This window comes from Jaculus jaculus, chromosome 16 (genome assembly GCF_020740685.1).
Source record: "Jaculus jaculus isolate mJacJac1 chromosome 16, mJacJac1.mat.Y.cur, whole genome shotgun sequence".
NCBI classification, from domain to species: domain Eukaryota; kingdom Metazoa; phylum Chordata; class Mammalia; order Rodentia; family Dipodidae; genus Jaculus; species Jaculus jaculus.
This window is the reverse complement of record NC_059117.1, coordinates 22151614-22173733: the sequence shown is the minus strand read 5'-3', so window position 1 is coordinate 22173733 and position 22120 is coordinate 22151614. Positions and strand designations below refer to the sequence as shown.

General features: G+C 38.0%; 1 protein-coding gene across 45 annotated transcripts in view; it reads left to right on the top strand.

Moving 5' to 3' along the window:
- The window catches only part of Nrcam (neuronal cell adhesion molecule), a 292253-nt gene that overhangs the window by 117826 nt on the left and 152307 nt on the right, over nucleotides 1–22120 (top strand). For all 45 annotated transcript variants that reach the window (XM_045135608.1, XM_045135606.1, XM_045135578.1 and 42 more), the window contains exon 3: nucleotides 21506–21583. The gene's annotated coding sequence lies outside the window, so the exon portion shown is untranslated. The remainder of the gene's footprint in view (nucleotides 1–21505; nucleotides 21584–22120) is intronic.

Below are 22120 nucleotides of genomic sequence, written 5' to 3'. Positions count from 1 at the left end.
TGATTTTTGTTCCTCTTCTCAGCTGTCAGTCTAATGATTTGTTTAAAGCTAGAGCCAAAATTATCACTGTGTTCAAACCACAAGGATGTGTCTGGAGTTTTCTGCCCTCTGTTCTTTTATTTTAATTTATTTAATGTGTTGATCCAGTGATTGGAGTCTGTCCCAAAAAATTGATGTGTTCTTATTATTCCTTGTGTGACTCTTGAAAGGGAGACTTTGATGGATCATTGGCAGAAGGATTTGATTTGAGTATTTTTAGCTGCAATATGTGAACATATTTTAAAGAAAATGCTAGTAGGTTATATTTGCTATTAGGGTAAATAAACATGCTGTTTATTTTGAAATTTTATATGTATTTTGCCATGCTTTGTTTAGATATTTTTTAATAGTCCCAAGGACCATTTTTATATTACTTCCAAAACATTTCCTCATCAGGGTGTACTCTCCATTATTTTCTGCATTCCTGAGATTTTAAATAATATTTTCATATAATATGTTCTGTATACAAAGTGTAGCATAAACTTGTGCATGTGTTTTTATGATTAAAAATAGGTTCTATTGTCATTCTCTTTTCACTGACTTGAGAGTTTCCCTCAAATTTGTTGTACCAATTGTTCTGTATTTCAGAGAGGTCAGTAGGCAATACATTGAAATAGCTGGATTAGGGACACATTTTAAAGAATACCATAGTGGTTTTATTGCTTCAGCCATGAAATATTCTCAAAGACTGTCTATAAGATTATATTCAGTGTCTTGGAGATTTTTAAGCTTTGTGAAATAAAATATGAGGGTTGGGGGTATACCTCAGTAGTAGATCAATTGTCTAGTATACTCAGGGTCCTGGGTTTGATCCCCAGAGTGTTTATAAAAAATATTGAGGGCTGGAGAGATGGCTTAGCGGTTAAGCGCTTGCCTGTGAAGCCTAAGGACCCCGGTTCAAGGCTCGGTTCCCCAGGACCCACGTTAGCCAGATGCACAAGGGGGCGCACGCATCTGGAATTCGTTTGCAGAGGCTGGAAGCCCTGGCACGCCCATTCTCTCTCTCCCTCTACCTGTCTTTCTCTCTGTGTCTATCGCTCTCAAATATATAAATAAATAATGAACAAAAAATATTAAAAAAAACTTTAAAAAAATATATTGAAAAAGAAATTGGGTATGACTGTACTAATGCAACCAAGCTACTGTATTATAACCCAAAGTTCTGTATACTTAGAAACACCTGTGAAAATATTTATTGCATCCTAATATGAACGAAGCAAGTATATTAAAAGGTATTACTATTTTTCCCTAGGCAATATTTCAATGGGCAGCAACATAATATATAATAAGAATAATACATAATAAGCATAAAACAATAAATAATAATATCACATGAGAGTCACTATAAAATTGTTTGTAGTACATTACCATTTGTGCTATCTAGTTTGATCCTCTTAATTCCCCTCTGCAGGAGAGCTGGTCTCAGCCACATCTTAGAGAAGATAAGATTTAAAGAGCCTTAGTGGTATGACCTGAGCTGTCCAGCTAGGACCATGCAGAGCTGAATCCCCACCCAGGCATTCAGACCAGTGCCCAGCCCAAAACCCTGTGTTGGCCCCATGTGCTTGATGTTTGCTTTAATGATCAGACTGTTTGGACTAAGCCTTTTAATAGAAAGTCTCTGGCAACAGCTGGTGTTAGGTAGATTTAAAATAAAACCAAAGCCTGTTTGTCTGGAAAGTGACAAATCATCAGAGAGAAGAGGGGGAAAAGATACCCAAAATACCTGCATGTCAATAAGAGAAGTGTAAGTTATGGGCAACATAATGTATGAGGTCCATGCTTCTGTCTTCTCTGCTCCTTCAAAATGAGAAGGGGGGGAGGACAGGGATGAGGTTAATGATGGTACCAACATGTGTTGTTTACACACTGAGTATGTACATAACTAATAAGGAAAAACATGGTAAAAAAAGAAAAACTAACTAACTAACTAACCATATATATATATACACACACATACATACACACACATACATACATACATACATACATACATATATATCAAAGTACAACAAAGGTCCCTTTTGTGCCACTCTTTCTTGTCCCTAGTTTCTTTTGGGAAATTCTCTATGCTTTGTCACACAGGCCACTGTTAGTTACAAAATGAGAATCTATGGAACTTTCCACTGACTTTATATTCACATTTTATTTGCATAAAAATAAATCACCTCTATAAATCTCCCCTTGATAATATATGGCCTAGGACATGGGTTTACTTGAATTGTATATAGTATTATTAGGTCTGAGTAGATGGTTCAGCCATTTAAATACATTTGGTTTTAAAGCCTGCTGGTCTGAGTTCAATTCCCCATCTACCCACTCATTTACATAAAGCTAGATAGGCATTTGTTTGCAGTGGTAAGAGACCCTGGAATGTATTCATGGGTCTACATGCACTTGCACACACACACACACACACACACACACACACACACACACGTGTGCGCACGCAAATAAGCAATAATAGCACTTGTTTCTGTTACTGAGTTTTATAGTCGCTTGCCAGGCTTCTATTTGTTCTAATTTTTCTTTTTAAATATATTTTATTTATTTATTTTAGAGAGAGGGAGAGAGTGGGGAGAGACAGAGAGAGAAAATGGGCATGCCAGGGCCTCCAGGCACTGCAAACAAACTCCAGACACATGTGCCACCTTGTGCCTCTGGCTTATGTGGTACTGGGGAATAGAACCTGGGTCCTCAGGCTTCACAAGAAAACACCTTAACTGCTAAGCCATCTCTCCAGTACCTGATTTTTCTTTTTTATAAACTTTTTTTTTAATTTATTTGAGAGAAAGTCAGAGAGAAAGAGGAAGACAGAGTAAGTATGGGCCTATTAAGGACTCCTGCAACTGCAAACAAACTTCAAATGCACATGCCACTTTGTGCATCTGGCTTTATGTGGGTATGCGTGAAGAATCAAACCCAGGCTGTCCAGATTTGCAAGCAAGCATCTTTGACCTCTGAGCCATCTCCAGCCCTGTGAAATTCCTTATACTGCAAACTGCCCTCAGAGTTTAGTTCTCCCATGTTGTCACCACACTTCTCTGATTTTTTAGATTGTGCTTTGGTTTCCATGGCTTCTTCTCATTTTTCTATGAAAATCTCTGTATGGATACTATATTGTGTCCTGGTTAACTTGAAAGTCATTTGAAAACCAAAATGCTTTGCAAGCTTTGACCCTAGCTGAACTGCTTGCTCCCATGTCATTCCTCTAAGTAAGGCCGTGGGAATACTCTCTTGCCTTGTTTATTCTCCAGTGCTCAAAATGTCCTGATTAGTAGAAAGTCCTCATTCACTGTTGTTAACTTTGACCGCAACATAAACTTTCAAGCCAGTTTTGTGAATCCTGTTGTGTATGATTTTTTTGAACACCCTCAAAATGGAATACTTATTATGCTATGTATCTGTTTACTTATATGGCTCATTGGATATAATTTTATGTGTGTAGATTTTATGTGTATGTGTTTGCTTTTAAATTAACAGCTGTTTATGACTACGGAAGGTTGTAAAAACACTTTAGAATGACCATGTCTGAGAGATGATTTAAAAATTTCTAATGGTAGATGAAAGGCAGACATGGTGGTACACACCTATAATATCAGCACTTGATTACTTTTATTTTTTATTTATTTGAGAGCAACAGACAGAAAGAGAAAGAGGCAGAGAGAAAGAGAGCTAAAGCCACTGCAAACGAACTCCAGATGCATGCGCCACCTACTGCATCTGGTTTATGTGGGTCCTGAGGAACCAAGCCTTGAACAGGGGTCCTTGGTCTTCACAGGCAAGTGCTTAACCACTAAGCCATCTCTCCAAATCAATCTCAGCACTTGAGAGACTGACCATGAGGTTTGTCATGGGTTCAAGGGCAATCTGGGTTACATAGTGAATTTTAGGCCAACCTGGGCTAGGGACCTAGACCCTTTCTCAAAAAAGAAAAAAACTACAAAATTATACTGAAATGCCTCCTTATCAGATCTTTCTCTACCAAAGTAAATGTTCAAAATTTAGAACAGAGATAATTCACTGAAAGTAAGAATTTATTGGCAAAGGTCATGTATGAACTGGAAGTTCTCAATCTTAATTATTCTGAAAAGCTAAGAGCCAGGTCAAGAATGAGGGCTCTTTCATCTGCCTAGGAAGGTACCATGGGTACAAGGGAATTCTCTGCTTACATATCTCTCCTTCTCTGATAGTACTGAGGTTACCAAGGGTTTTTCTCATGGGTTAGTGGCAAAGACTAAGGCATTTTCTTCTTTTTCCAGAATCTGCTCTTTGGGAGGTAGTGCTTTGTCCCCAGCTTCCTGAGGAGGAAGGAATTGTACTCTCCTGCATGGGGAGCAGAAGGTCTGCTCCTATCACTGTAGATAATCAGGGTCTCAAGGCTCTACTTCTCCTGGAACATGGCATCTTATTAAATTGGCTCTAACTAAGTGAAAAGTACTAGGTCTTGTGCTGGAGAGAGTGTTTAGTGGTTAACGCGCTTGCCTGTGAAACCTAACGGCTCAGGTTCAATTCCCCAGTATCCACATAAGCCAAATGCAAATGATGGTGCATGTGTCTGGAGTTCATTTGCAGTGGCTAGAGGAGGGCCTATCGCACCCATTCATTCTGTCCCCACCATCTCTCATACATAAATAAATTAGTTAATTTTAAAAAATCTTAGTTCTTGATCACAGAAGTTAAAACCAAGGAACATGTCTGGATAAGATATTTAAAATAGCACACGAAAGCTTCTCAATAGTTTATAAAGCCCTGTGTTTGATTCTCAGTACTCTCCCCTATCCCCCCACAGCCCCCCCCCCCTACAGCTCAGATTCAGGTAGATTAATATAAGTCACTGAAGGAAGCTGTGACCTCATCCTGGACTTCCTTACCCTATCCAGTCCCTTTTCATCCCCCAGCCCCACTGTGGAGGGAAGAGTCCACTTCACCTTATCTGTGTGGTGATGCAGGGCCTGGGGAGGTATGCAGGGGGGTTTCTTGGCAAATCACTGGTGTTTTGGGAGAATAGCTTGTGGGCTGGTGTGACTACATCCAAATTTGGCATGTTTTGACCCTTTCTATAATGATTTGAAGGAAAAGACTTAAAGCACAAAAATTTCCTTAGAGACTAAAGTAATCCAAATTAGGAATCACAGGTACATGAAAAAGAAAGATGTGTTTGATAAGCATGCTCCACTATCGTCCTCTCTGGAATGTTAGAGAGGTCTCTAGTGGGGGCTTCCTGGTTTCAATATTGGCTTCCTGTCACCCTCTTCTCAAAACTGACTGTTCCACCCTTCCATAGTGAAGTCAGATAATGGCACTCAGTTTGGACCCCTTGAGGGATTCCTATGTCACTCAGAGCAAAAGCCAGAGACTAGGTTCCAGCTCAGGATACCTGTGCTGTCTCTAGCTCTGCTGCTCCCACTTCACCTTCTCTGAGTCTCCTTGCTGTTCTCATAAGGCAAGTGAACTCCTGCCTTGGGGCTTCTGCACCTGGCAGAGCCTCTCATCCAGCATGCAACATGCTTCTCCATGGCCCTTTCTCAAAGGCTTTTTTTTTTTTTTCTCACTGTTGGATTCAAAACTATATCCCCTCTTCATCTTTGCCTGCCTTTTCTTTCACTGGACTTTATTTTCTCTTCTAACATGCTACATTTATTTACTTATTTTTATTTACTATGTTTCTTCAAACCATAGAATGTAAACTATGGGGATTTCTGCCTGCTATCTGTAGCACCTACAACACTTGGCAGTTCATAGTAAAACTTGTCAAATGAGGAGTGACTTGTTGGAATTTACACAGAGAAGAATACTTAATTTATCTAAGAGTATCACAACACTGAGGATTGCTCAATTAAAATAAAAACAACGTGTTCATCAGGTTTCTGTTCAACAAGGTGGGGCCATTGGGGAGGGGATAGGTCACAGATGAGCCTAATAATGGTACCAAACTGCCTGTATTTGCTGAATAGAAAACTAATAAAAAAATAAAAATAAAATAAAAATAAAAAGAAGCTAAAAAAAAAAACAACTTAAAATGAAAAAAAAAATGTGTGTTGTGTACAGTGTGTGTGTGTATACCACCCTCAGCTTGTTTCCTAGACATTCTAGAAACCTGGTTTAGAAGGAAAGGTCTTGGGTACTTCCAATGTCATGTTCAGATACTACCAATGCTAGGGATGGCAAGAAGAAAATACCAAAATAATAATAATAAAATAGAAGTAGAAATAGAAATTGGTTGCTTGCTTCCATTGTAATGATTTTCAAAGTGAACGAACAGAATAAGATATATACTAACAAAAACTTTCTGTCTCTGAAAATGTCAAAACTTCATTCACATTCCAATCTGTGTGATTTTTGAAGCCCAGCAATCGTAGGTCACAGGTCACTTGTACTAGCATAGCTCTCACTTTGTTAATCTACCTTTGGCTAAACCCCTAAATTCTGTATCACGATAGTGGCCTTCCAATGGCAATAGAACCAAGCTTACATAACACCAGCAATGTTTATAGACAACTCCTACATGAACTGTCTCCAGAGACATTAAGGGATGGGTCAAGATTGTTAACCCCATTTTGTACACAGAGAAGAAGTAATTTTCCTAATGTTGCCTAGTAAGCTATTAAATTCATAATTTTTGACTGCTTTATTTATAAATAGTGGCCTAATATGGCACATTACATTACAGGTGACTTCCTTTGAATGGGTGACTTCATATTTAGACTTAGAGTTAGTGGCCCAGAACTAATAATATTACAGATTTTTCTATGACCAGGATTTGTAAACTTAAATTCTGAACTTTTCTTAGAGAATTGAGTGAACTGAGACTCCCAAGTCCACTTTGATATTGACCAGTATTGGGCTACTGTACTCTGACAGTGCTATGGAGAAATCCATGAGGCTTGGCTTAACTGTGCTTGGGGGACCTATGAAGCTTATATCCATTGTTTATATCCTGATGGAATTTGTTTCTTAATGTTTAGAGAGTCCACTTGGATGAAAAGAATCAATATAACTAAAATTACAAAGAAGTACTTGCATAGATCAATAAAAAGAAGAAACAAATTCTCACTGGGTAGCTCGGGGTACCAACCAGCGTCAGGGGAACACAGGCTAAAATCACCAGAGATACTACATTAGAGTCAAACTTGAACCCCACTTTCCTTCATTTCTTTTCTTTTTTTCTTCATTTCTTTTGTACTTATTTCATTTTCTTTCCAGAGCAGTATTATGAAAGACCTCAAATTCAGTTTGGTGGGCATGTCAAATATTCAGCAAGTTGTAAATAAATATAAAAATGAAGTTTCTACTTATAAGTTCATGTCAGTAGTGAAAGAGGACTAGAAAATGGAAACACCTGAAAAGAATTTGGAACCAAAAGTAACTGTTTTTGTCAAGAAGGAAGGACTTGTCTTTGTCTAAATGCTGGAAAGTTTGTCAAAACTTCTTCTCATTTTGTCTTTAAAATATGATATGCTGGGACTGGAGAGACGGTTAAGTGGGTTATAGTGCTTCCCATGAAAGCGTAAGTGATGGAGGGGTCACCCAGTATTCTCCACTGGCCTCTGTGTGCACAGGGTGAGCATATCAGATACACACACCACACATACTGTGCACACACACAAGCCAAAAAATATTGGAAAGAGATTTTTTTTACTTCTAGTAACAATGATAAAAAATTAAAATTATAGTTTCAATTAAAATTTTATCTCCCTTCTTTTCCAAGGGGTTGATTCATTCTCCCTTACTGTGGTTCCTAAATCTGCTTTATTTTTATCCCTGCCTTTAAAATCAGTTTTACAACTGTACTAACTCAAATAATAAGTACAAATAAATATATCAGATAGAATATGAAGCACAGTTTTGAATCAAATAGATAAGTTAATTGGGCATTTAAATGTTTGTTTTAAAGAAGAATGCTACAGTTCAAATTTTTAAAACTTTTTAATCCAATTATGTTAAACATTCATTGGGCTAAATATAAACAGATTGAACAATAAAATTTAATTTCTAGGATTTTAACTGAATCATATTAAACTTTAAAACTAAGATTTTTCAGCCTGGAGAGATGGCTTAGTGACTAAGCACTTGCCTGTGAAGCCTAAGCATCCCAGATCAAGGCTCAATTCCCCAGGACCCACATTAGCCAGATGCACAAGGGGCGCATGCGTCTGGAGTTCTTTTGCAGTGATTGGTGGCCCTGGCACATCCATTCTCTCTCTGTCTCTTTCTCCCTTTGTCTGTCACTCTCAAATAATAAACAATTAAAAAAAAAAAAACCAGATGTACCTGAGGCTAAGCCTCAGAAAATAGTGATGGTGGGGGCCTCTTCACATGAAGACTAGATTCCATCACCCATACAACCAAGAGAGTTTGGGTAGTTTATGATAAAATGTGGCTAAAACATCCTTGCAAACATTCCTTTGGCTATATGCATGTATGCTTAGGACAATTATTGCAGACTGACATGTCTGCACGGAGTAAGAGAAAACTGTTGAGAGGGTAAATTCTTTAAATTATATGGGTCAAGTCTATAAAATTTTTCTGACCTTTGGTAGGTAGTCTGGAAGTTGCTGTGCAGTGTAGGAGTCAGATGGGCCCATTGTACATTTAAATCTTGGTATTTCCTATTTCTGCTTTTATCCCGAGTTTGAAATGCACAGTCTGTCACCTACTTACTGAACACTTGAGGTCTGCATAAATTAATGACCCTGTGGTTATCCTGATGACAGGAGCTCACCTTATCTGTGGTTTCATAATTTATCCGAGGTCAACTGAAAATATTAAAAGGAAATTTCTAGGAATATGCAGTTTATTAGTTTTATTTATTTTTTTCTAATTTTATGTATGTGTGTATGTATGTATTTGCATGTATGCACTCATGTATGAGGGCATGCCAAGGTCTGCATCTGGCTTTATGTGACCACTGGGGAATTGAACCTGAATTGGTAGGCTTTACAAGCAAGTGTCTTTAACCACTGAGAAATCTCCACAACTCCTCATTAGTTTGAAATAATGTTTATTAAAATGATATATTGCTTTGACTGTGTCTGATTTCTAATCTAAACTTTATGAGAGGTGAGTGTGATAGGAACAAATATAGTATACTTAACTCTCCATATTCATGGGCTCTGTATCTTTGAAATCAACCAACTGTGAATTGAACCTCTTCTGAAAAATTGCCTTCTCTACTGAGCATGATCAACTTGCTAGTCTTGTCATCTTCCCTAGATAGTACAACATAGACACTATTATTTATTTATGGAATTTATATGATGTTAGGTATTACAAGTAATCTAGAGCTGATTTAAAGTATATGAGAAGATGTGGTAGGTTCTGGGCAAATGCTGGGCCATTTTATACAAGGATTTGAGCATCTTTTTTTTTTTTTATTATTCACAGGGAGATCTTTGAACAAATCCACACAAATAGAGGGACCATAAATTCGTAGGGATTGGTTCCATTTAAGGTTACAGGCATCCATGGAGTATTAGAATATATCTTCTATGGTTAAGGAATAATTATTATACATCTAAAGATTGGAATTTTTCTTTCTACCCTACCTATCTTAGTATCTAGTCTGTGATTTTTCCAATCTAACAAAATATACTAGGATTGATAAACATAGTTTGAAGAAAGAATGTTTTGTGTGTTTGATATTTTTGTTCAGGTTTCTTAAATATTAACCACACTGTTCAATACTTAGTTAAACTTCCCCTTGTCACCTTCTGTGAGAATAAAGGATGCCTAAAGAATAATATTTTGTGAAATTTAATATGCATTATTTCTTTTAACATATGCTTCTACTGTTTTTTCAAATATCGACAACTTAATTACCAGGCTTGCAAATTAAGATTACTCACTTTTAATCAAATTTGGTTTTGTTAGTAGATTATATCACAGCATCTTAAGAGGCTACATTTTTGATCAACACCAAAGAATTAACAATTGGAAGTCTGCTTATAATTTCTTATTTGATCATGATAATTATTTGATATGTTAAGTATTACCTTTCATCTGAAAGCCTGAAAGTGTTTCACCTATTTTTATAAGTACTAGAACTCACTCTTCATTCTCACCTTCCTTTTCAGTAGGTAATTTTAAGTCTTTAGAGCAACAAAATGAGTATTTTCTCTGATTAAGTCTTTTCCCAACTCCAGAGTATCAATGGCCTCCCATTCCATGTAAAATAAATGCTGAAGGAGCTACAGGGTTCTGAGTGGATAGGCCTCAGGCTGATTCTCCAATCTCATTCAACCATTCCCCCAGCCTCCTTGCACCAACCCTAGAGGTTTGGCTCAGCCACTCTTTCTTAAGGAAAGATTGACCTCAACTAAGCCATTTCCCATTTCCATACACTCTAGCAGAACTACATGCCTCTGCCCCATCAGCACTGATGATTTAGTTCATCTCTGTGATGATTTGACCAATATCTGATTTCTGCACTCTACATAAGCCTCATGAAGCCAGGTTTGCAGATGTTTTCATTGCCTGTTTTTACCATTGCATTTCTGGAGCCCATATCTAGCTTGACAAATGATAGATACTTAATGTCCATCAGTGTGTTCAAGGCATAAGAAGCAGTTGCTCTGGGAAGGGGCACTTTTCTATTTTCCTCACTATTGTGTCCTCAGTCCCTGCAACAGTGCCTTCTGGCTATGGTAGTTGCTTATTAACTATTTTTAAAATTAGCGTTTTACTGATTTTTCAAGGACATAAAAAGTATTGATAGAGGAGTTTAGGGTATAAGTAGGACATTTTCCAGCAACAATCACATTATTTCCACATCAACTAACAGAGTTGAAAGTCCATAACTATTTATTTTATTTTATTTATTTATTTTCAAGCAGGGCTTGGAGAGAGAGAGAGAATGGGTTTGCTAGGGCCTCTGAGCCACTGCAGATAAACTTCAGATGCATGAACCACTTTGTGCATCTGGCTTTATGGAGGTATTGAGGAATTGAACTCAGGTTGTTAGGCTTTGCAGGCAAGTGCCTTAACCATTGAGAAATCTCCCCAGTTACAGTTCATCCTCCTATGAGCCCATAAACATACCACCATATACCATTTACTGTGAAACAGTCCAATAACATATATGACAATATGATTGATTGCCCGGCACTAACAACAATTTGCTCACTACTGGTTATTTGCATCAGCTTTTGAGGTAGCAAAGGATACCATCTATGGATGGTCAGTATTCACCTTGTTTAATTTTAATTATCAAGGGGGTATGAGTTACTGGGGTTCTTTTTCTGAAAGGCAAAGCATGGCAAACATTGATTCCCCTCGAGTTCCTCTCAGGATGGGTCCTTCCATGCTTCCATCTTTTTTTTTTTTTTCCTAATGAGAGAATTGAACCCAGGGCCTTGAACCTGCAAAGCAAGTGGTCCTTCAGCTAAAACTCCTTTTTAAATTTTTATTTTGGGACAGAGTCTCATTAAGTTGTCCAGGCTGGCCTTGGATTTCTCATTGTACTTTAGTAGCTGTGATTGTAAGTGTGTGTCACCACAACTAGTCCATCCTTATTTTTAAAAGGCATATATCAGACTGGAAAGATGGCTTAGTGGTTAAGGTGCTTGCCTGCACAACCAAAGGACCCAACTTTAATTTCCAGCACCTGCATAAGCCAGATGCACAGGGTGGTACATGCATCTGGAATTCCTTTACAAAAGCTAGAGGCCCTGGCATGCCCGTTGTCTCTCTCCCCCTTTCTCAATCTCTCCTTCTCATCTCTTTCTCTCTCTCAAATTAATAAAAGGCATAAATCATGGAGCTGGTTACAAGTTCACGAAGTCCTACAAGAGTAAAATAAAACAGAGGGTAAACTTGGGGCCAGAAGTCAGGAGGAGAAGGGTCTCTAGAACCCTGGTCACTATCTGGTTGAACTATTAGCTGTAAATGCTTTTTTAAAATTTCAGTTTATAGTTTGTAGCTTGGCTTTATTGTCATACCAAACTAATGCAGGCTGTTGGGTGGCAGTCTGATATTTATATATTTTATATAGGGTTTCATTCTAGCCCAGGCTGATCTGGAACTCACCCTGGCCTTGAACTCATAGCACTCTTCCTACCTCTGTCCCTAAGTCTTGAGATTCAAGTCATGCACCACCATGCCCAGATCCAAAGATAATCTTAAAAAGGCAGTTTTCCCTTTTCTCTCCAGTTAGTAAGTATGAATGGACTCAAATTCAGTCCAAGGAACATGTCAAAAACAAGAAATTGCTGGGCATGGTGGCACACACCTTTAATTCCAGCACTCAAGAGGCAAGGGTAGGAGGATCACCACAAGTTTGAGGCCACCCTGAGACTACATAGTGAATTCCAGGTCAGCCTGAGCTGCAGTGAGACCCTACCTTGAAAAACCAAAAAAAAAAAAAAAAAAAAAAAAAAAAAAACAAAACAAAAAAACCCCAAAAAGCAAGATATTTAAAAAAGAACAGATTGGAAGTTAGCCAATGATTTTGCTGCTGAATTTTTGTCAAAGCCAAAGAATTCTTTAAAAAAATATGTTGCTACCATTTTACAGTGATAAAGGAATAAGACTATTTTGCATGTGACATAAATACATAAAAGTACAGGTATTTACACATGTTATTACATGTAATAGTTTTCAGAGTAGATGTTATAAAAAGCACTTCTCAGCTATATTTATAACAGAAAATTATTGTCACAACTGAAAACGGAATTGGTCTGAGCTTTACTGGTAAAAGGCTCCATGTTTCAATTTCATATTGGTGCCCAAGAGTGGCTTTTAGAAATCATTCTCTTACTACTTTAAATGTCTTTACAATTGTGCCATAAAATATAATACTCTTGCCTAATGTGTTTGCAACAACACAATTCCAGTTATAGTGAATGTAATGGGTCCTTGTTTTAAAACCAAACAAAAAATACAGAAAACAATGTATGCCAATCAATAATGGTTCACTTTAGGGCAGTTGAACTGCCCTATTTTGTTTTTGTAGGAGTGGCTAAGGCTAGTATTCACCATTCTGAATTATTGATTTTTTTGTTCTATACCATTGAATTACTTTTATTATAATTGGTTTATTATGTGTGCAACGGCTTTTGGGTTTCTTGACTTTTTTACCCAGATGCCATTCATCTTTTCTGAAAGCTGCTTTAAAAATGCATCAAATTTCTTCTTGACCTTTTGACTTAAGATTGGTTTTATTTAATAGGATAAGGTGATTGAATTTTGGTGAAAAAAATTAAATTGTTATGTGGTTATTGGTAAAAACAGTCCTTAGCAATGATAAATTACCCTAGTCAGTTGACCAAAATGCATTTCCAAGTGATAAAAAGCCATTGAGGCAGTTGTCACAGCAAGAGTAATGAACGTAACAAAAATTCATTTCCCAGAAATGTTTGGCATAATTGCTGACATAATAATGCAATTAATACGCAGTCTTTCAGTGGTCCTTGCTTGAGGGTTTAAGTGACCACACAGAGGTTTGAAATGTGGCAATTTTTTATTGGTAGTACACATAAGGGAGGGCGAAATAATTTCCTCACATAATACAATGGAACCATAAAACTACTTTTCAGAACACTTTTTCCCTGAACTGAATTATGTTTAAAAAATAATCAATGTGTATCAAAAAGGACTTGTTCCTTTCTTTTCTATTTAAAATTTGTATTCAAAGGCATCTTCTTCCATATCCTGCCCAGCAGTGTAATCATACCAGTGCCTTTTGGGAAATATTATTAATACAGAGTACACTCGGCAGGGAAACTTAGAAAGGCAGTACCATAGGAGATATGGAGGCTCTGAACTCCAGTGTCCAGGAGGAAGTGGGGCTTGTGGGAGCTCTAGTTCTAGGAGGAGACCTTCACACCAACAGACAGCCATGGAGTGTTGCCACTCAGGTCCGTCCTGCAGCTCTTGACTTGGGTCTAACAGTCTTCCTTCTCAACCTTTTTTCTTGGCTTCATGCCTGTCTGTATCGCACCATATTCTGGAAGCTTCCTTTTATTAAAAACTTCTTTTTATAAATAGCCGAATTATGTTGAGATATGTTCCTTCTATTTCCAGTTTCTGTAATTAAGGCTATTTATGACAAACCTATAGCCAACATAATAAAGCTAAATGGGGAAAACCTTGAAACTTTTCCATTAAAATCAGGAACAAGACAAGGGGGTCCACTTTCCCCACTTTTATTTAATATAGTACTGGAAGTCTCAGCTGTAGCAATAAGGCAAGAGACACTCATAAGAGGGATACAACTTAGAAAGGAAGAGACTAAATTATCATTATTTGTAGATGATGATTCTATGCATAAAGGACCCTAAAGACTACCAGCAAACTGTTAGAGCTTACAGACACTTTTAGCAACCTAACAGGATACAAAATAAACAGACAGAAATCAGTAGCTTTCTGTATACTAACAACAAACATGCTGAGGAGGAAAACAGGGAATCACTCCCATTCACAATTGCATCCAAAAAAAGTACCTTGAAATAAACCTAACCAAGGAAATGAAGGATCCCTCAGTGAGAACTTTAAAACATGCAAGTGGGAAATTGCAGAAGTCACAAGGAAATGAAAAGACATTCATGTTCTTGCATTGGAAGAATCAATATTGTGAAAATGTCAATTTCAAAAAACATCTACACATTTAATGCAATACCCATCAAAATTCCAATGACATTCTTCACTGATGCACAAATAACTCTCAAATAACCAAAACAATTTTGAGCAAGAAAAACAAGGCTGGTGGTATCACCATACTTGATTTTAATCTATATCAGAGAGCCATGGTCACAGAAATAGCATGGTACTGGCACAAAACTAGATATGTAGATCAGTGTAAAAGAATACAGGCCCCAGATGTAAGTCCAGGAAGCTACAGCCACCTGACCTTTGACAAAAATGCCAAAAATATCCATTGGAGAAAAAACAGCCTCTTCTACAAAAAGTGCTAGGAAAACTGAATATCTATTGTAGAAGGATGAAAATAGATCCTTATCTCTCTGCATACACAAGAATTAAGTCCAAATGAATCAAAGACCTTAGTACAGACTTGACACTCTTAAACATCTACAGGAAAAAAATTAGGGAAACCCTTCAACATACTGGCATAGGCAATGACTTTCTAATTATAACCCCAGTTGCTCAGGAAAGAAAACTACTAATCAACCACTAGGACCCCATAAAATTACAAAGCTTTTGTACAGCAAAGGACATGGTGAATAGAGCAAAGAGGCAACCTACAGAATGGGTGAAAATATTTGCCAGCTATACATCTGACAGAGGACTAATATCCAGGATATACAAAGCACTCAAAAACTAAATAAGGGTTAGAGGGATGGCCTGGTGGACAAAGTGCTTGTCTACAAAGCCAAAGTACCCAAGTTCTATTGCTCAGGACCCATGTAAGCCTGATGCACAAGGTGGTGCATGCTTCTGGAGTTTGTTTGCAGGAGCTGAAGGCCCTGGCACTCCCATTCTCTCTTCCTCTCTATCTGTTCCTCCCTCACTCCCAAATGAATAAAATAAAATAAAAAGTAAGAAATCAACCCAATTAAAACATGAGCTGTGGAACTAAATAAAGAGTTCTCAAAAGAAGAAATACAGATAGCCTATAAACATCTAAAAACATATTCTACATCCTTGGCCATCATGAAAATGCAAACTAAAACTACTTTGAGATTCAGTCTTCCTCCTTTCAGAATGGCTATTATCAAGAAAACAAATGACAATAAATGCTGGTGAGGATGTGGAAAAGAGGAACTCTTCTATATTGTTGGTGGGAATGTAATCTGATACAGCCATTGTGGAAATCAGTGGAGGTCCATGAGACAGCTAAAAATAGATTTACCATATGACCCAGCTATACCACTCCTAGACATATATCCTAAGGACTCTTCTCACTATCTTAGAGATACTTGCGCATCCATGTTTATTGCCACACTATTCACAATAGCTAGGAAATGGAACCAACTTAGATATCCATCAACTGATAAGTAGATAATGAAAATATGGTATATTTATACAATGAAGTTCTATTCAGCAGTAAAGAAACATGAAATATGCAGGGAAATGGGTGGACTTGGAAAGGATTATACTAAGTGAGGTAACTCAGGTCCAGAAAGCCAAGCATTGCATGTTCTCTCTCATACGTGGATCCTAGCTACAAATGTTTGCACTTGTATGTGAGTTGAAATAAAACTTGGTAGCAGAGGCCAGTAAGCTAGAAAGGAGCTATAAGTGAGGGATGAGAGGAGAGTATTAAGGGGATGGTATTGTATGTATGTAAGTAGAAGAACAGATTATTGGGGGTGGACAAGCCTAAGTGAGGTCAAGGGAAGAAACTGAGTAAAGAGTGGAAGGAGGGTTAATAGAAATCTAAAAGGGTATGAATAAGTCATACGGAGACTTACTTGTTTGGACAGTGGCATACCCAGAAGCCATAGATTGATTACTAGAAAATTTTCAGTGCCAGGGATGGGATACCTTCTGGTGAGTTATTGGCCAGGGAGGTCCCTGATGCTCCCAAAACATTACAGGCCATTGGTGGTTTCCCACCAGGAATAGGTGGTAAGGCCCTATTGCTAAAGACTCCACATACTTAGGCTGCAGGTCACTGAGAAATCCTGCTGGAACTGAGCTGATAAGCCCTTCCCTATAGACTAGCTGACAGAAAGATGGAAAAAGTTATGCTGCTTGCAGCTGAGAGAGAGAGAGAGAGAGAGAAAGAGAGAGAGAGAGAGGGAGGGAGGGAGGGAGGGAGGGAGGGAGGGAGGGAGGGAGGGAGGGAGGGAGGTCATCAGTGGAGATAAACAACCATGGACACTGTCAGCCTCAAGTTTGGCCAGCCAGGTCAAACGAGCCAATTAGTACAATAGTGGCATGTCTGTTATTGGGGAGACCAACCACTCCCTACTTGTACTGGAGGCCTGCTCCATGGGAGAGAATTTATTCCTGACACTGAAAACCTACAACAGGGGTAGTAATGATCCCTAGGGTATAACGTCTGCTGGTGTCTGGCTAAATGTATATACTATGCTCATCAAACTTCCCAGTAAGCACTTCTCTTAATGTTCATACCCATATGTTAATGCTACTTTCACTTTTGGTTAGAGAAGCTTCTCTTTGCAGATGGCAGTAACCTATGGGATGACTCAAAAGCCATCATAGTTCTGAGAAGTGACAGAAGAGTGCTCAGCACTAAAACATCTCTATCACACCTTAAAGAGCTCAGGGTCCATTGTGACAGAGGTAGTGGAAAGAATGTAAGAGCCAAAGGAAGGGTTGGACTCCTTACAAGACATTCTTCCAGACACAAAATGGCTTGGATATCCATGACCTTGCAGTTAGCCTGGTACTAAATACACAGAACCCTCTTCCTAGGAGGAAAAAATGATGACATCAAAATAAAAGAGAGACTAATTCATGGGGGGGGGGAGGAATATGATGGACTGTGGAGTTGTAAATGGGAAAGTGAGTGGGGGAGGGAATTATCATGGTTGATTCTATATAATTATGGAAGTTGTCAATAAAAAAAAATAAGAAAAAACTTTTTTTTGAACTAGGATGTCACTGTCTAACCCATACTTTCCCTGCAACTCAGTATCCTCCTACCTCCATCTTCCAGGTGTTGAGATTACAGGCATACACCAACATGCCCCATTGTTTTCTTCTTAGATCTTGGTTACATTTCTCATGTCTAACCTTATTATCTCTCGGGGTCTTTAGATTCAGACATAAATGGGATTAGTAGTCTACCTGTATCACTTACTAGATGTATGGCTCATGTCATTTATATAGTCTTTCTGGGCTTCAATTTTTGCACCTATGTCAAAGAGATATGATAATTATTTCATAAAATTGGTATGCTAAGTGCTATGATATGGACAGAGTCTGGGCCATAGTAGCATCTCATTAAATATTAGTTATCAAATCTTCAGGAAAATGACAGTAATTACATTGATATATCTCTCACTGCTCAACACTCCAAAATCTATCTATAACTATGGCTATCTGTGTTTGGATTTTTAGCAATAGCCTCACAGCAATGTATTCAGATATTCAGACCCAATCGTGTGTATTGGGGAAGAGTTATGGTGAAGATTCTTTGAAAGGAGTTGGTCCAGCAAACTGCGTCACTCTATACCTCTATTGATATTACTCATATACCGGAATTTGTTTTAGAAACGACTTTAAAAGCAAAAGAACTAGCTGTTCTTAAAAGCTGCATTTTCCTAACTAGACATAATCACTTGGAAGTAAAGAATTATAGTGAGCTTTAGCCAGAGGTCTCAAAAATCCTGACATTGCACTCTGTCCATGTACCAAAAAGAGATACTTGTAGTAGAGACAGTGACAAAGCACGACAAAGCACAAATGTCTTATCAGGTGGGGCTTCGGTGTCAGATCCCAGGGCAGATTTCTTTCTCACTAAGACGGGAGAGGTGACAGGCCATTTCCCTTAGTGAGGCTTGGTGTGAGTGTAAGCAGAGTACTTTCTTCATCAGGCAGGCCTGAGTCCAGGAAGCCCACACCAGGGTTGGACATTAGCACTGTTGTGTACAGAGGAAGGCTGGTCCAAAGTGCCCATCAATAAAAGAGGAAAAGAACTCAGAGTGGGCTTCCCCTAATACCAAGTCCTGCCCAGGGCTGACCCACTCATCTGAGGTCTTGGTAGGGCCAGAAGTACAAAGCTAACTACCTCAGAGGAGGAATGATGGAAAGAAGCAATGAGAAAAGAGGCAGAAAAGAGGGAAACAGATGTTTCCACATGATGACCTTATAAAATTCCACCTCTAAAGGTAAACTCAGAAAATTAAAGTAAGTAATTTCACTAAATTATTGCACTAATAAGTATAAAACATGTCCTGCTAGTATTACATGTCATGGTCCAAATAGTATGCTTTTTTTTTCATGGGTATGTATGTATGGTGTTTGGGGATGTGCATGTGTATAAGTTCACATGTGTATGTATTTGTATGTGGAAGCCAGAGGCTGATATCTGGTATCTTCCTCAGTTGCTCTCCATTTAATTTATGAAGACACAGCCCCTCACTTGAATCCAAAGTTCACTGACTCACCTAGTCTAGCTAACCGTCTTCTTCTGGGGATGCATTTTCTCTGCTACCCAAGTGCTGAGATTGTGACCAACCACCATACTCACCCAGTATTTATGTGGATGTGACAGATCCAAACTCTGGTCCTCACACTTGTATGGCAAGTATTTTATACATCCATCTCTCCCAGCCTCCAGTCAGAATTCTTAATATTAAAGTGTTTCCATTTGTGTATCTTGATGCATCTCATGGAGGAATCATATGTTTGGTGGTTGAGGGTGGACCTCAGAAGGAGGCTGGGAATCTTGTTATTTTCTAAGATTCCTCTGCAGTTTCCCTTTCCAATTTCCATCACCCCTCAGTTACCCGCAATACTGACACATTTTCTTTTCTCTCATCTAAAGCCTTATGAGTCACCCATATGCACAAGTCAACCATATGCACAAGCTGTAGCATAGACTCCTAAAATTGTTTGGTGCACAGCACAGCACAGCCATTTTGCCTGTTGCTTCATTGTTCTGCAAGTACACACACAACTCACTCTATCCTTCTGTTTTCTTACGTGCCTTTAAGTTTCTACTTAGTTGGCACCACCCAAAAATAGTTATCCCATGGTTTCCTTGTAGAATTAGTTGTTCTTTCTTCTGTAATCTCACACTACTCTCTAAATTCTAGCTGAACAGTAGCAGGTGGTATTTATATTATTCCCATCAACATGCAAATTGATATTCCTAATAAGAAGAAACATGTTTTATTCTTTTATGTTTTATGTTTACTCATTGTATTCATTACCTGTCTGTTAAAACAAAAACATAGTAAAGGCTCAAATAAGCCAGGCATGGTGGTGCATGCCTTTAATCCCAGGACTTGGGAGGCAGAGGTAGGAGGATCACCGTGAGTTCGAGGCCATCCTGAGACTACAGAGTGAATTCCAGGTCAGCCTGGACTAAAGTGAAACCCTACCATGAAAAACCAAAATTAATTAATTAAAAAATAAATAAAATAAAATAAAAATGCTCAAACAAATCTGTTGAATTATCATTGTAGACATAGCTTCAAAATTCTTGTAGACACTCTCCTACACAACTCTAGAGTTTTTGGTAAAAAGTAGGAATGAGGATGAGGGCTGGAGAGGTGGCTTATTAGTTAAGGTGCTTGTTTGCAAAGCCAAAGAACCCAGGTTCGATTGCCCAGTATCCATGTAAGCCAGATGCCTATTCTCTCTTTCTCTCTCTCTGCCTCCCTCCCTCCTTGCCTATAATAATAAATGAAATAAAATAAAATATTAAAATTAAAAAGTAGGAATTAAATGTCCAAATGTAAAGGAAAGAAAACCTTTAAAGTTGGTTTCAATTCCAAGGAAGAGTCACTAACTTCCATTAACACTAATATATCGTCCTGATAAGCTATCAGTGTATCAGATGCAATGAGAATCTAAAGAACAGTTTTAAGTGTAATTAACACAAGAGTAGGAGATTTTTTTTTGTAACAAGACAGAAAATATTTTATAACCCATGCATAAATGAAAACAGCTGAAACTACTATATGCCTTTTCATTTTATCTGTAGAATAATTTTGCAATTCACAGTAGTCCTAATATTTGAGTGTAGCCCAGACTCCCTGAATTAACACTTGTTTCTCTTCTCTGAAAGATGTTTTCAGAGGTTGGTAAAATGGCTTCTGTTTTCAAAAATCCCAAGTCCAAAAGGACACAAATACTCCCTTAGAAAACCTCGGGTGTCACTGAATTGGTTGTTTAAAAATGAAACATAATGTGCTCAGTGTGATTGTTCTACTCCTCACCCATGGTGTCCTTTTCTGGCTAATTTTTAGAGGGATGTTTGCAAAGGAAACAGACAGGACAGGGAAAGGTGAGGTGGAGATCATAGTCTAGAGCTGCTCAAAGCAGGCCCTATGCATTGCAATGGTGGAATTTTTCCTCAGATTCTAGCTGTTTCCATTACTCTTCATAACCTTCATTGAGAACTTGTGTCCTATCATATATAGGCAAAATAATTTCTATGCTACTAAACAAGATTTTTGTAATAATTATAAGTAAGGACATATCTTGTCTACCACATGCATATGTGCACACAGGTGCACACACACACACACACACATATGTATGTATGTATGTATGTATGTATGTATGTATGTATGTATAATCAGATAAGCCTCTATGCAGATACTGGAAACAGGAATAAGACTGGTTTTTCAGGTTGCAACCTATTAGTAGGATCTCCAGCAGACTCCTGGTCATCTCTTAACTGTCACTTTGATTGAGGCCAGCAGAGATGTTTTGGCGAATGTATTTGTAATTTGTCTTCTTTGCAGAGCTCTCTCTGTAATTGTGCTTCCCATCAGGGACTCGGTTGGCTTAGTGTATTGACAGTCAGCTATGATTGATGACAACCAACGTCTCGTTAACATTTTCCCCACTCTTCAATCCACAGAGCAATGCTAAGGTGACCTTTGGTTTAAAAAATTAAGAGAAAGGACGGCCTCTTCAGATAAGAACACCTTCTACAAAGGTAAGGTCTTCTTAAAATATTTAAATTTGTAAAGGGAATTAAGCCATAAAATTGTGATTATGTACTATTACTGCCATATTTAATACTTCTCAACCCAGAGAGCATGATGAAAGACAGGAAGGAAGAATGTAGATGCAAGAACATTTATCATATTGCTTGTCAAAGAGGATGGATCAAATACATAGTGAAGAAAACCAGCCCTTCATGTCATTTTATTGTGCATTAGTAACATTTTTATCTTACTACAGTATGAATCATGAAGAACAGAAGGTAACATTGTTAAAAAAAAAGTTCCTGAAGGCACTAGTGTTTAAAAATGATATAGTACCATGTACAAGAAAATCATTTTATTTTGTATTTGGTCATATATCAGAAGTCTGAGAACATAGCATCCTTCTGTATTTTTTCCTTGTTTTACAATGAAGTCCAAATAATGAAAAAGGTCAGTTTTGAAAGTTGAAATATTTCTTTGAAATATGTTTTCTTTTTGCTTTGTAAATCTCTTTCCCACCCCTTGTTTCCCACTCCCACCCTCCA